Source organism: Corapipo altera, unplaced genomic scaffold, assembly GCF_003945725.1.
Source record: "Corapipo altera isolate COAL_440 unplaced genomic scaffold, ASM394572v1 61512, whole genome shotgun sequence".
NCBI classification, from domain to species: Eukaryota; Metazoa; Chordata; class Aves; order Passeriformes; family Pipridae; genus Corapipo; species Corapipo altera.
In genome coordinates, this window is record NW_020885552.1 from 1 (window position 1) to 12,291 (window position 12,291).

At 45.4% G+C, this 12,291-nt stretch overlaps 2 long non-coding RNA genes across 3 annotated transcripts; both read right to left on the reverse strand.

Moving 5' to 3' along the window:
- Positions 1-1,555: 1,555 nt before the first annotated feature.
- LOC113940601 lies at positions 1,556-10,535 on the reverse strand. Its single transcript, XR_003525492.1, has 3 exons — positions 10,343-10,535; positions 8,927-8,930; positions 1,556-1,566 (listed from the first exon to the last, which is right to left on the reverse strand). It is a non-coding gene; the product is annotated as an uncharacterized LOC113940601 (long non-coding RNA).
- A 470-nt stretch (positions 10,536-11,005) lies between these two features.
- LOC113940602 lies at positions 11,006-12,197 on the reverse strand. Of its 2 annotated transcripts, none has more exons than XR_003525493.1 (3): positions 11,942-12,197; positions 11,471-11,558; positions 11,006-11,087 (listed from the first exon to the last, which is right to left on the reverse strand). It is a non-coding gene; the product is annotated as an uncharacterized LOC113940602 (long non-coding RNA). The 2 variants fall into 2 exon arrangements; XR_003525494.1 differs by lacking the exon at positions 11,471-11,558 and adding an exon at positions 11,660-11,748 and having other exon boundaries at positions 11,014-11,087.
- Positions 12,198-12,291: the final 94 nt, after the last annotated feature.

Sequence of the window (12,291 nt, forward strand, 5' to 3'; positions counted from 1 at the left end):
CACTCAGTTTGGGGTCCCACCACCCCTTTATCCCCTCTGACCCCCCCTTTTCCCACCGACCGCCCCCTTCCCACCCCCTGCTCACCCCAGAGCTCCTCGCCCGCAGCCAGGGGGGCTCCCAGCACCACCAGTGCCCAGAGAAGTCCCCCAGAAAAGGGGTTGGGTGGGGTCCTGGGTGGGCTTTGAGTATGTCTGGGAGGTCCTTGAGGGGCTGTGTGGAGGTTTTGGGGAAGTGCCCAGCACCTTTTGGGGTGAGCTGGATGCCTATTGAGAGGCAGGTGCCCTCCCAAAGTGGGTTGACATGGGGGGACACCTAGGGGTCCCCATTCCCAATCCATCCCGGGGCCGGTTTTACCCCCCACAAATTTGTCTCCACCCCACGGTGACCCTCCCAGCCCCTCCCCCACTGCCCCCCAAATCCGGGACTGGGGAGAACTGGGAAGTTTTCCTGGGATCACTGGGAGCAGCCAGGCGGAGGCAGAGTGCCAGCAGGGGAGGGGGGGACACACGACCCCCCCCAAAATCCTCGCAGGGACGGGGGGGGGGGTCCAGGCTGGGCCCGAGGCCCCGGGGAGGGGCTGCGGCCGCCGGCGGCTCAGGAGCTCTGTGGGGAGAGAAAAGGGGGTGACACCGGGGTGGGGGGTCCCCGGAGGGCACAGACGCTCTGGGGGGACACACGACCCCCTGGGACCCCCCTCACCTTCTGGTGCAGGTAGAAGCCGAGCCCCAGCGCCAGGGAGACGAAGCCCAAGAGGAAGCCCCCGGCCCCTCCTTGGCAGCAATTCCTCAGGCTGATGGAGCCCAGCAGGGCCGGGGCCGCCGGCGGTGTCCGATCCCGGCAGGAAGCAGGGAGGGCCTGGTGGGGTCTGACAGAAATAAATCAAGACAGTGAATCCGAAAAATCGGTCCGAGAAACTGCTCAGAGACTTTTTTTATCTTTAAGAAGCAAGGTATTTGTTTATTCAACGTTGGGAGCAAGCCAGCTCGCGCTGGACAAACTTGCTCAAAGGCTTCACACAAAATCAGCATTTTTATACAATCTTCAGATGTGATTAAACGCATATTCAAGTGATTACAACATCTATCTATGCATATTAATAATAGGCGGAGTACAGGTGGAGCTCAGGCGGGGCTTGGGGCGGTGCTTCTCTTGGTCCTCAATTTTGGTGGGTCTGGGGGCTTAAACTCATCTTCCTCAGCTTGACCCTTCTTCTTTTCCATTGTTCCTGACCCGCTCACTGAAGCTTGGAAGAAGCCCTGGCTCCAGACCTATTTCTCCTATTCAAATGTCTACCTGATCCTGTTATATTTCTAATTTATTGCTTCTAGGCCTATTACATGTTCTCGTACTATTCTCTGAAGCTTTGGTCCAGTAAGTAGAACAGAACGAGCACAGATCGTTTTGGATGTTGGTAACTTGTTTGCAGGCCCAAATTTCTTAGTTAACTCTTTTGGGCCTGGCCTCCTGTTTCATTCCCCCCTTTTTGTTTAGAATTTATGAATTCTTTCTCAAGTTCTAATGGATTTTGATAGGTATTCATCACAGCCCACATTATCTGCATCCTTCTAACCATGACGCTTGATTTGTACTATAGCCAAACAATTAGGACCAATCATGGTAGCTCCTAATACCAATATTGGATGTATCAAATAGTGAAACACTTGTGATGCTGTAGGGAAGTATCCTGTAAAGATGTCCCACCAGTGGTGCTCTCCCACTTTTTCTACTTTGGTTAGAACAGTTTTTATGCTCTCAGTCTCATGTTCTACTTGCCAGAGCATTCATTTAGTCGTTCTGTTTACTTCTTGGACCAGTTTTTTCTATATCAGGATGTTTAAGCATTGCTTTAAAAAGATTAATGTTCATTCCTATCTGCAATTTCGGCACATTGTGATATATTGTATAATCACCTTCAATCTGTTGTCTAGTAGTCACTAGAATGATATAATCAAAGTCACAGCCTATTATTTTAGTAAAACAAAAAATTAGTACCACTCAGTACTTCATGACAAGTATCTATGATAAAATGAACACAGAAGATTCTAACACATGCACATCCATTTCCAACATAATAGACTTGTGATTGGGTTTTAGCATGGGGAAGCATTTCAAAGGTACACACATTATCTTCAGTATCTAAGCATAAATCTTCATTTTCTACTACAGCATTTTCACAGATATATCCTAATTGTCCTTTAGGAGTACATGCCTCAGGACTGACTGACTGCCACTTTTTCTTGGTGTGATCATAACTTGCCCAAACATTATGGTCTATGGGTCTGACAATTACGTTTTGGTGGATGGCCCCTAATGTCAGGATAGGAAAGATGGTCTTTTCTTTGGCTGCACTGATAGTGAGTACATAAGTTTCAATTTGTTCATGTTGAGGATTGTGAGTGAAGTTCCCTAACTGCCACCACGCTTGGTAATTTTTCTCAAACTGTGTAGTAGAACTGTTTCTAGCTATAATTTCTCTTACCTCCTGTAGTAATATTCCTGAAGTTCCTTCCCTTAATATTCCTGCAGCTACAGATTGCACCCACTGTTGAGTTTGGAGACATGGTATTGCAAGTGCAAATCTTTTATGGATGACACCAGCATAGTCAATAATCTTGGTGAAATCCTTTGCAGTGTGGTTAGCTACTAATGTTAACAACTTGACTGCCAATGGTTGTGTTTCTGCCAAAGTGAGCAAAGATGATCTTAAAGGGACTTTGAGTTTTCCTAGATCAGATGTGACAGCACTCAGTTTATTCACCAGTACTTCTTGATCTATGGTGTTTAATACACCTAATCCTGTACCAAACCATCCAGTTACATCCCTCTGAGTCCTGGTACGAGGGGATCTGGCCTCCATCCATGCATGCCAGCCTTTGAGGGTCAGTTGTATATAGGGTTGACAATCTTTTTGTATACTTGATATGTTTACTTGAAGGTTTATTCGAACTCTCTTCAGTGAGTATGTGGGATCTAACAACAGCTTCTGCTCATTTGAGTGCCTAATTACATACGGTCCAGCAAAAGTTAAATTGTGGATGTTACCACAGGTTGGAGGAGTGGTGGTGGTGGTTGTAGTGGTGATGGTTGTGGTAGTGGGAGGGGGTTTAGTAGTCGGGATACTTGACGAAGCATTAATTATAAATCTCCTGGTTATATTTCCTTCGTCAAGTAACCACATACACAATCCAGAAACTGATTTGTTTAGAATAAAAGCGCGCCAACACTGATCAGAATCACATGCATGTCCACTAATTGCACTTCCAAAATCATACGGGTAGATGAGTCTTTCTTGTACTGTGTCTCGTACGGTGACCTCAGTTTTGGGTGACCAATCAATCCGTGAAGGTGGCTTATATACTCTACATCCAATTCAGGTTTGTTCTCCAATTTTTCCTATCAAAGTACTTGTAGTGTAAGAATAACCAGGGTGGTTCCAGTCATCTAGTACTCTCGGTCCCTGAAGGACTAGGACAGATGGATTATACTCATTCAGCTTGTTTGGATGAAGGGAAAGTTCTGGGTCTATAAAGAATTGTAGACCAGAACTCTCGTTCTAGGCTTGGGACCATAATGACTCTTGGGCAAGAATTTGATCAAACACCACTATACTTATCAGTCCAAAGATCAGCACTGAGGAGGCTTGACAGTAGATGATTCTTCTCCCGAGGTCCACGTCTCCTCCGGAACCCTCTTGACTCGAGAGCAGTGGATCCACGTGGGTTTCTCTTTCACCCGGATCGCTGTGCAGGTGTCATCAACACCTGGAAGGGTCCATCCCACTTCTCTCGCAGTGGATCTCCTGAAAGATTTCTAACATATACCCAGTCACCAGGGTTGAATGGATGTAACTTACAATCAGGCTGCTTGGGTTGATGTTCCAGCACTACTGTAGCATTTTTCTGTAATTGTTTCTTTACAGCCATAACATAATCATACACATACTGATTACCAATTTGATCTACAGCTTCACTGTTCACAGTCTGCATCATGTAGGGTCTGCCAAATAAGATCTCAAATGGGCTCAATTTCTCTTTCTATCTCGGCTTGACCCTTAATCTGATTAAGGCAATAGGTAAAGCTTGATACCAATGTAAATTCGTCTCTTGACATATTTTAGCAATTTGTTGTTTAATGAGATGATTCATTTTCTCTACTTGTCCACTTGCTTGGGGTCTGTAAGGCGTGTGCAATTGCCAATCAATTTTCAAAGCTTTACTTATTGCTTGTACCACCTCTGCACAAAAATATGAGTCCCTATCTGAAGAGATACTCTTAGGTACTCCAAATCTTGGTATAATTTCATTTAACAGGACTTTAACTACTTCTCTTGACTTATTTGTTCTACATGGGAACGCCTCTGGCCAACCAGAAAATGTATCAATCAAAACTAATAAATAACGGTACCCCCCTTTTCTTGGAAGTTCAGAAAAATCAATTTGCCAAATCTCACCAGGAAAGCTTCCTCTTTTTATTGCTCCTAGATTAATTTTAAGTTTAGTGTTTGGATTATTTTTCAGGTAGAGTTCACATCGAGATGTGACTTGCTTTATCGTAGTGAGCAAATTTGGTCCTGCTACTCTAGTTTTTAAGTGTTGATAAGAGTGGATCCACTCCCCAGTGAGTTTTATCATGTTCTGTTTTCACAAATTGCCATATTAATTTCTCTGGTAATACTAGTTGGCCTGTCTTTAATTGACCCCATCCATTTTGTAGCAGTTTACCTCCGTTTTTCTGTATCCACTGATGATCTGTTTCTTGATACTCTACCTGTTGATCTGTGTCTAATCCTTCTGGGACTAGAGCTGCTATTGGTTGTTCAGTACCTCTTGCAGCAGCTAGTTTGGCTTCTGCATTGGCTTTTCTGTTTCCTATCTCTGGAACGGTGTTACCTTTCAGGTGTCCCCTGCAATGCATTATAGCCACCTGTGATGGGAGTTGGACGGCTTCGAGCAACCGCAGGATCTCCTCTGCATGTTTTACAGCTTTTTCTTGCGTGGTCAACAGTCCTCTTTCCTTCCAGATCGCTCCACGGGCACGTACAACAGCAAAGGCATAATTAGAGTCAGTCCAAATGTTGATTCGCTTCCCTTTGCTAGTTCAAGAGCTCGGGTAAGAGCTATCAGTTCTGCTTTCTGAGCTGAGGTTCCTGCAGGTAAGGGGTTGGATTCGATTACCTGTTCTGTTGCAGTTCCTGCATAACCAGCCATCCTTGTGCCTTGTTTCACGAAACTGCTACCATCCGAGAACCAGTCGTCTGCATCCTGGAGGGGTTCTTCTTTGAGGTCTGGGCGACTGGAGTACACTGCTTCAATAGTCTCCAAGCAGTCGTGTACAACAGGTTCTGCTGGGGCTTTTCCTTCTAGGAATGAAGCTGGGTTGACAATGTTAGTCACCTGAATGGTCACATCATCTGATTCAGCTAGGATTACCTGATACTTCAGGAACCGAGAAGGTGACAGCCAATGGTTCCCCTTCTGTTCTAGCACTGCAGACACAGTATGGGACACTAACACAGTCATTTTCTGTCCCATAGGAAGCTTTCTGGCTTCTTCTATGTTTACAACCACTGCTGCAACTGCCCTTAGACAGGTAGGCCATCCTTTGCTCACCTCATCCAGTTGTTTGGAGAAGTAGGCCACTGCTCTTTTGTGTGGTCCCAGTTGTTGAGCCAAGACCCCTAAAGCCATTCCTTGACGCTCGTGCGAGAACAACCAGAAGGGCTTCGTCACATCGGGCAAACCCAACGCCGGAGCCCTCATGAGTTCTCGCTTCAGTCTCTTGAAGGCTTTGTCTGCTTCAGGGGTCCAGGTTAAGTGATCTTTGTTCACTTTCAGCAGATCATACAAAGGTTTTGCAATTATCCCATACTGATATATCCACAAGCGACACCAACCTGTCATTCCCAGCAAGGCTCGGAGGCTCCTCACCGTCTCTGGTCTGGGTGTCTGGCAGATGGTTTCTTTCCTCGCCGTCCCCAGGGATCGTTGTCCTCCCGATACTTCATATCCCAGGTACACGACTTTCTCCTGGACCAGCTGGGCTTTCTGTTGAGAGACTCGATAACCACTTAAACCCAAAAAGTTTAAGAGAGATATTGTCCACTGGATACAGTCCTCCTGTGTTTCTGTTGCTATCAGGAGATCATCCACATATTGCAGAAGAACGCCTTCTCCCGCTGGCTGTTGCCATAATTCCAGCTCTCTGGCTGGTTCATTACCAAAAAGTGTGGGGCTGTTCTTAAAACCTTGAGGCAAGACCATCCATGTGATTTGCATCTTTCTCCCTTTGTTAACAGACTCCCATTCGAAGGCAAAAATCTTTTGACTTTCCTGTGCTAGGGGTAGACAGAAAAAGGCATCTTTTAGATCCAACACTGTAAACCAAATCAGACTGTCCCTTAATTTAGTCAAAAGTGTATAAGGGTTTGCTACAGCAGGATGTATAGTTTTGGTTATTTGATTTACTGCTCTCAGATCTTGTACTAACCTGTAGGTTCCATTCGGTTTCTTCACTGGAAGAATTGGAGTGTTAAAGTCTGATTCACACTCGATCAACAGTCCTAATTTCAAAAAGTTTTCAATTATTGGCTCAATTCCTTTTCTGTCCTCTAGCCTCAGTGGATATTGTTTCTTTGCTACTGGCTTAGCTCCTGGTTGTAGTTCTATCTGAATAGGAGTTGCCCATTTTGACTTTCCTGGGGTGTCAGTGGCCCATACCAGGGGCTACACTTGATCCCTAATTTGATCAATATCTTGGTTGTTTGGCTTTGGTTCCATGCAGCTCATAGCTAAACTCAGAGCTGCCAGCAATTGTTCTTCTTTTACTCTGAATTCAATTTTTTCCTTGCTTAAATTTTATTACAGCTCCCAAATTTTCTAATAAATCTCTACCCAATAAGGGTTTAGGTGAGCTTGGTAAATACAGAAACTGATGCAATCCCATTTGTTTCCCGATTTTAAACTTTAGAGGTTTTAAAAAGAAAGCTTTTTCTGATTGGCCAGTGGCACCAATAACCTGTACATAATCATCAGTTTTAAGTATCAATTCCTGATTTAAAACCGAAAATGTTGCTCCAGTGTCGATCCAAAAATCCAGTTTTTCTTCTTCTTCCCCCGGCCGAATTGTAACCAGCGGGTCTGCCAGGGAAAAACCAGCCGGTCCCCTCAATCACTATCTTGATGGGCTATGACAGCCCCCCCGAATTTCTATTTGCCCCAGTGGGACACTCTCTTTTCCAGTGTCCCTCCTTTTTACAATAAGCACGTTGATTTTGACTTATCTCTGTTTGCCTAAAGGGTGAACCTCCCCTTCCCCGTGTTGCTTGTCCCCGGCCACGACCCCTGTAATATCGTCCAGCTGTTACCGGGTTCTGTGTTAAAGCCACAATCACTGCTCTTGTAAGCCTTCTATCTTCCTTCTTTTCCCTGTTGTTATACACTTTCCAGGCTTCATTCATCAAAACCTCTAAATCTTTATTGGCAGGGTGATCTATTTTCTGCAATCTTTTTCTAATATCAGGATTACTTTGTCCCATCAATAACCCCACTAAATGTAGTTTACCTTTCTCAAAAATTTGATCTGCATCTCCTGTTAAAGCTCCCGTGGCAATCTGGTTTATCACCTCTCTTCTAGCTGGTTTTATGACCAGGTCTTTCTCTGTTTCTGTCAGTTCTGATAACATCAAGTCAATATCATTCCAGTCTATTTCTTGATTCTTTGCAATCAATTCAAATCTCTTAGCCACTTTCTCAGGATTTTCCCTGAAGCACTTAGCTTCCTCTCTCCAGCTGTTCAGATCACGAGCCAAAAAAGGTACTTTCCCTTTTGCCTGCGTGCCTGTCGGTGCTATCACCTGACGCAGAGGCACTAACATATGACCAGTCCCTGCTGTTTGAGCCCTTGTCCTGACCCCGCTCCTTCTTCTACCACTCTGTGCCGAAGCCTGACCACGATGAGCGCTACTTATCCCTTCCTCGGGGTCATCTACACTCTCAGCTATACTCCTAGAATCATCTGCTCCTAATCCTGATTCCTGTGGGCTACCTGGTCCCTGCCCAGCTGGTTCCAGTCCTCTAAAACAAGCTGACTGCAATTCCTGAGGGTCCAAGATACTATCTCCATCACTCTCTCTCCTTCCCAGCTTAAGACACCTCTGGCCTATGCTACAGGCATCACAGCAATGCTTTTTCGGCTTAGTATTTTTCTGATTTCTTTCTAATGCCAGCACAAGAGGGTCCTGGGGGGCTACATTAATTCCACAGCTTTTCTGCCACTCTGGTTTATTCCTTAACGTAAAAAACATGCCGGCATACATCACTTCATCCCACTTTTGCTCCCTACGGAGAAATAACAGAAGCTGTAAAATGGTATTGTAATTAATGCTCCCCTGTGGAGACCATTTTTCGCCATCATCTAAAGTATACAAAGGCCACCAATTCTGGCAATATTTTAAAAAGGTCTTTTTACTCAAATTACCCCCAGGAGTTCCTCCTAATTCCTTCCAATGACTCAACATACATCCTACGGGAGTCTTAGAATTTATCTCCTTACTTCCACCGATTCCCATTATGAAAGCAGGGAATTAGATCTGAAATATGCTAACAACCACAACTACTATATTCTACACAATATTCAACCACCAAACCCTAATATTGCTTTTCAACAAAGATTTCCTAGAATTACCAGCTTTATAACCAGCTTCTAAAATCACTAGTCCTTGTAACCAACTTGCACTAATACAAAGTCCACAAGATGTCACCCTTAGACCACAAATACACCTGGCTCTCACAACAAGCCCATATATTCACATAAATCCACAAGATACTGCTGTCAACCACGGAACACCCACTTTGATAACAAATCCATATACTCAAAACACAAAATCCAAACCAGATGTTAAAATTCTGGGCGTATTGAAAGAAACACTGGCCTATGAATCCTACAACAATAGTACCGGACGCACCTAGTTTCCTCTAGAGTTTGATTATTTTCACATCTAACGCAATACAAATTTAAAGTCCAACCTAACCTTATTTCTTGGGAGGATCTGGGTCCTAGAATATACTTAGAACAGTTGTTACATAGAGCACGCACATACAATGAACAATTGCAAAATGGACAGATCTTAATTCTGGGGTTTAAGTTATGTGGTAGATTCACAGTCAATTTCTCAGATCCCCTCCCCATACAGATTTAACAGGATGTTTCTATGATTGGTTTAGGGTGAACAGAGATTTCAGGAATTCAAAATTGCCAACAGCACAAAGCAAGAAAACAGAAAATTAGCAGAGCAATATAGCACACACAAGCTGCTATAACAATTACTATTTCCCAAGAGTACATAATAGATAACTTTAAAACATAGACAGAAGAACAACCAAAGGAAACGTAGGTGCTTTGTTTTCCTCGATGTAAACACTATTAGGCCAAGTACAGACAAAACCAGAACATACCAGCCCAGAGGGGTTATTCCCCAGGAAGAGCGTCCTCTCCCGTATTCCCCGCGAGAGACGGCGTCCCGTGTTCGACTTACGGGTATCCAATAACCAGAACCAGAATAAACAAAACCAGAAACCAGATATAAATACCTTTTATCAATAGGCAGTGTTCTTGTCCAGCCCCCGCAAGAGATCACCGAAGGAGGGAGCCCCTTTGGGTAGAAAGACTCACCCAAGGGCGCCCAGGGGGTCCTGTCCTCCGAGGGTCTCCGCAGCCGGGTGGAGAAGTTGTGCTGCTGCAGGTCGGCAAATGAATCCGAAAAACCATCCGAGGAACTGCTCAGAGACTTTGATCTTTTGAGCAGCAAAGGTATTTATTAGCAGCGTTGGGAGCAAGCCAACTATTGCTGGAAAAACTTGCTCACCGGCTCCTCAGAAAATCAACACTTTTATACAATTTTCTGATGTGATTAAATGCATATTCAAACAATTACAACATCTATAGGTACATATCAAAAATAGGCGGAGTATAGGCGGAGCTTGGGGCGGTGCTTCTCTTGGCACCCCATTTGGAGGGGTCGTTGCCATCTTCCTCCATGGGGCAAGGGCCTTCAACTCATCTTCCTCAGCTTGACCCTTCCCTCTTTCTACTGTTCTTGACCCGCTCACTGAAGCTCGGAAGAAGCCCTGGCTCCAGGCCTATTTCTCCTATTCAAATATCTACCTGATGCTGCTGTATTTCTAAGTTATTGTTTCTAGGCCTATTACATGTTCTCGTACTATTTTCTTAAGCTTTGGTGCAATAAGTAGAACAGAACGAGCACAGATCATTTTGAATGTTGATAACTTGTTTTCAGGCCCAAATTTCTTAGTTACGACTTTTGGGTCTAGCCTCCTGTATTACTTCAGGTGTAGTTGTTGGGACAGCCTGGGCACTTCTTGGGTAGCAAGACCTTTCTGTGGTGGCACCTTTTGCCTGGCAGGAATCATCATTTGGATTCAATTTTCCAGGAGGTGAGACAGGCAATTGCAGAGAAGGGCAGAGAAAAGGGAACAGCAGCTCTTTCCACCAGGAAAAAAAGTCTGGAAGCTTTGGTTTCAGGTGTAGTTGGGGCAGCCTGGGCACTTCTTGGGCAGCAAGACCTTTCTGTGTTGGCACCTTTTGTCTGGCAGGAATCTTCATTTGGATTCAATTTCTCAGGAGGTTGAACAGGCCATTGCAGAGCAGGGCTGAAAAAAGGGAACAGCAGCTCTTTCCACCAGGAAAAAAGGTCTGGAAGCTTTGGCTTTGACCTGCAGTTGTTGGGGCAGCCTGGGCACTTCTTGGGCAGAAAGAGGTTTCTGTGGTGGCACCTTTTGTGTGGTAGGAATCTTCATTTGCAGTAAATTTTTCAGGAGGTGGAACTGGCCATTGCAGAGCAGGGTTGAAAAAAATGGAACAGCAGCTCTTTCCACCAGGAAAAAAAGTCTGGAAGCTTTCGCTTGGAGCTGCAGTCGTTGGGGCAGCCTGGGCACTTCTTGGGCAGCAAGGCCTTTCTCTTTTGGCACCTTTTGTCTGGCAGGAATCTTCAATTGGATTCAATTTTCCAGGAGGTGGGACAGGCCATTACAGCGCGGGGCTGAAAAAAGGGAACAGCAGCTCTTTCCACCTGGAAAAACGTCTGGAAGCTTCGGCTTCAGGTGTAGTTGGGCAGTCTGGGCACTTCTTCGGCAGTAAGAGGTTTCTGTGGTGGCACCTTTTTTTCTGGTAGGAATCTTCAGTTGGATTCAATTTTTCAGGAGATTGGAAAGGCTATTGTAGAGCAGGGTTGAAAAAAGGGAAGAGCAGCCCTTTCCACCAGGAAAAAAAGTCTGGAAGCTTTGACTTGGAGCTGCAGTTGTTGGGGCAGCCTGGGCACTTCTTGGGCAGCAAGACCTTTCTGTGGTGGCACCTTTTGTCTGGCAGGAATCTTCAGTTGGATTCAGTTTTCCAGGAGGTGGGACAGGCCACTACAGCGTGGGGCTGAACAAAGGGAAAAGCAGCTCTTCCTACCAGGAAAAAAGTCTGGAAGCTTTGGCTTCAGGTGTAGTTTGGGCAGCCTGGGCACATCTTGGGCAGGAAGAGTTTTCTGTGGTGGCACCTTTTGTCTGGCAGGAATCTTCATTTGGATTCAATTTTCCAAGAGGTGGGACTGGACATTACAGCATGGGGCTGAAAAAAGGGAACAGCAGCCCTTTCCACCAGGAAAAAAAGTCTGGAAGCTTTGGCTTCAGGTGTAGTTTGGGCAGCCTGGGCACTTCTTGGGCAGTAAGAGTTTTCTGTGGTGGCACCTTTTTTTCTGGCAAGAATCTTCATTTGGAGTAAATTTTTCAGGAGGTGGGACAGGCCATTGCAGAGCAGGGATAAAAAAAAAAACAGCAGCTCTTTCCACCAGGAAAAAAAGTCTGGAAGCTTTGGCTTGGAGCTGCAGTTGTTGGGGCAGCCTGGGCACTTCTTGGACAGTAGGAGGTTTTTGTGTGGCACCTTTTGTCTGGCAGGAATCTTCAGTTGGATTCAATTTTCTAGGAGGTGGGAGAGGCCATTACAGCGCGGGGTTGAAAAAAGGGAACAGCAGCTCTTCCTACCAGGAAAAAAAGTCTGGAACCTTTGGCTTCAGGTGTAGTTGGGGCAGCCTGGGCATTTCTTGGGCAGCAAAGACCTTTCTGTGGTGGCACCTTTTGTCTGGCAGGAATCTTCATTTGGATTCAATTTCTCAGGAGGTTGAACAGGCCATTGCAGAGCAGGGCTGAAAAAAGGGAACAGCAGCTCTTTCCACCAGGAAAAAAGGTCTGGAAGCTTTGGGTTTGAGGTGCAGTTGTTGGGGCAGCCTGGGC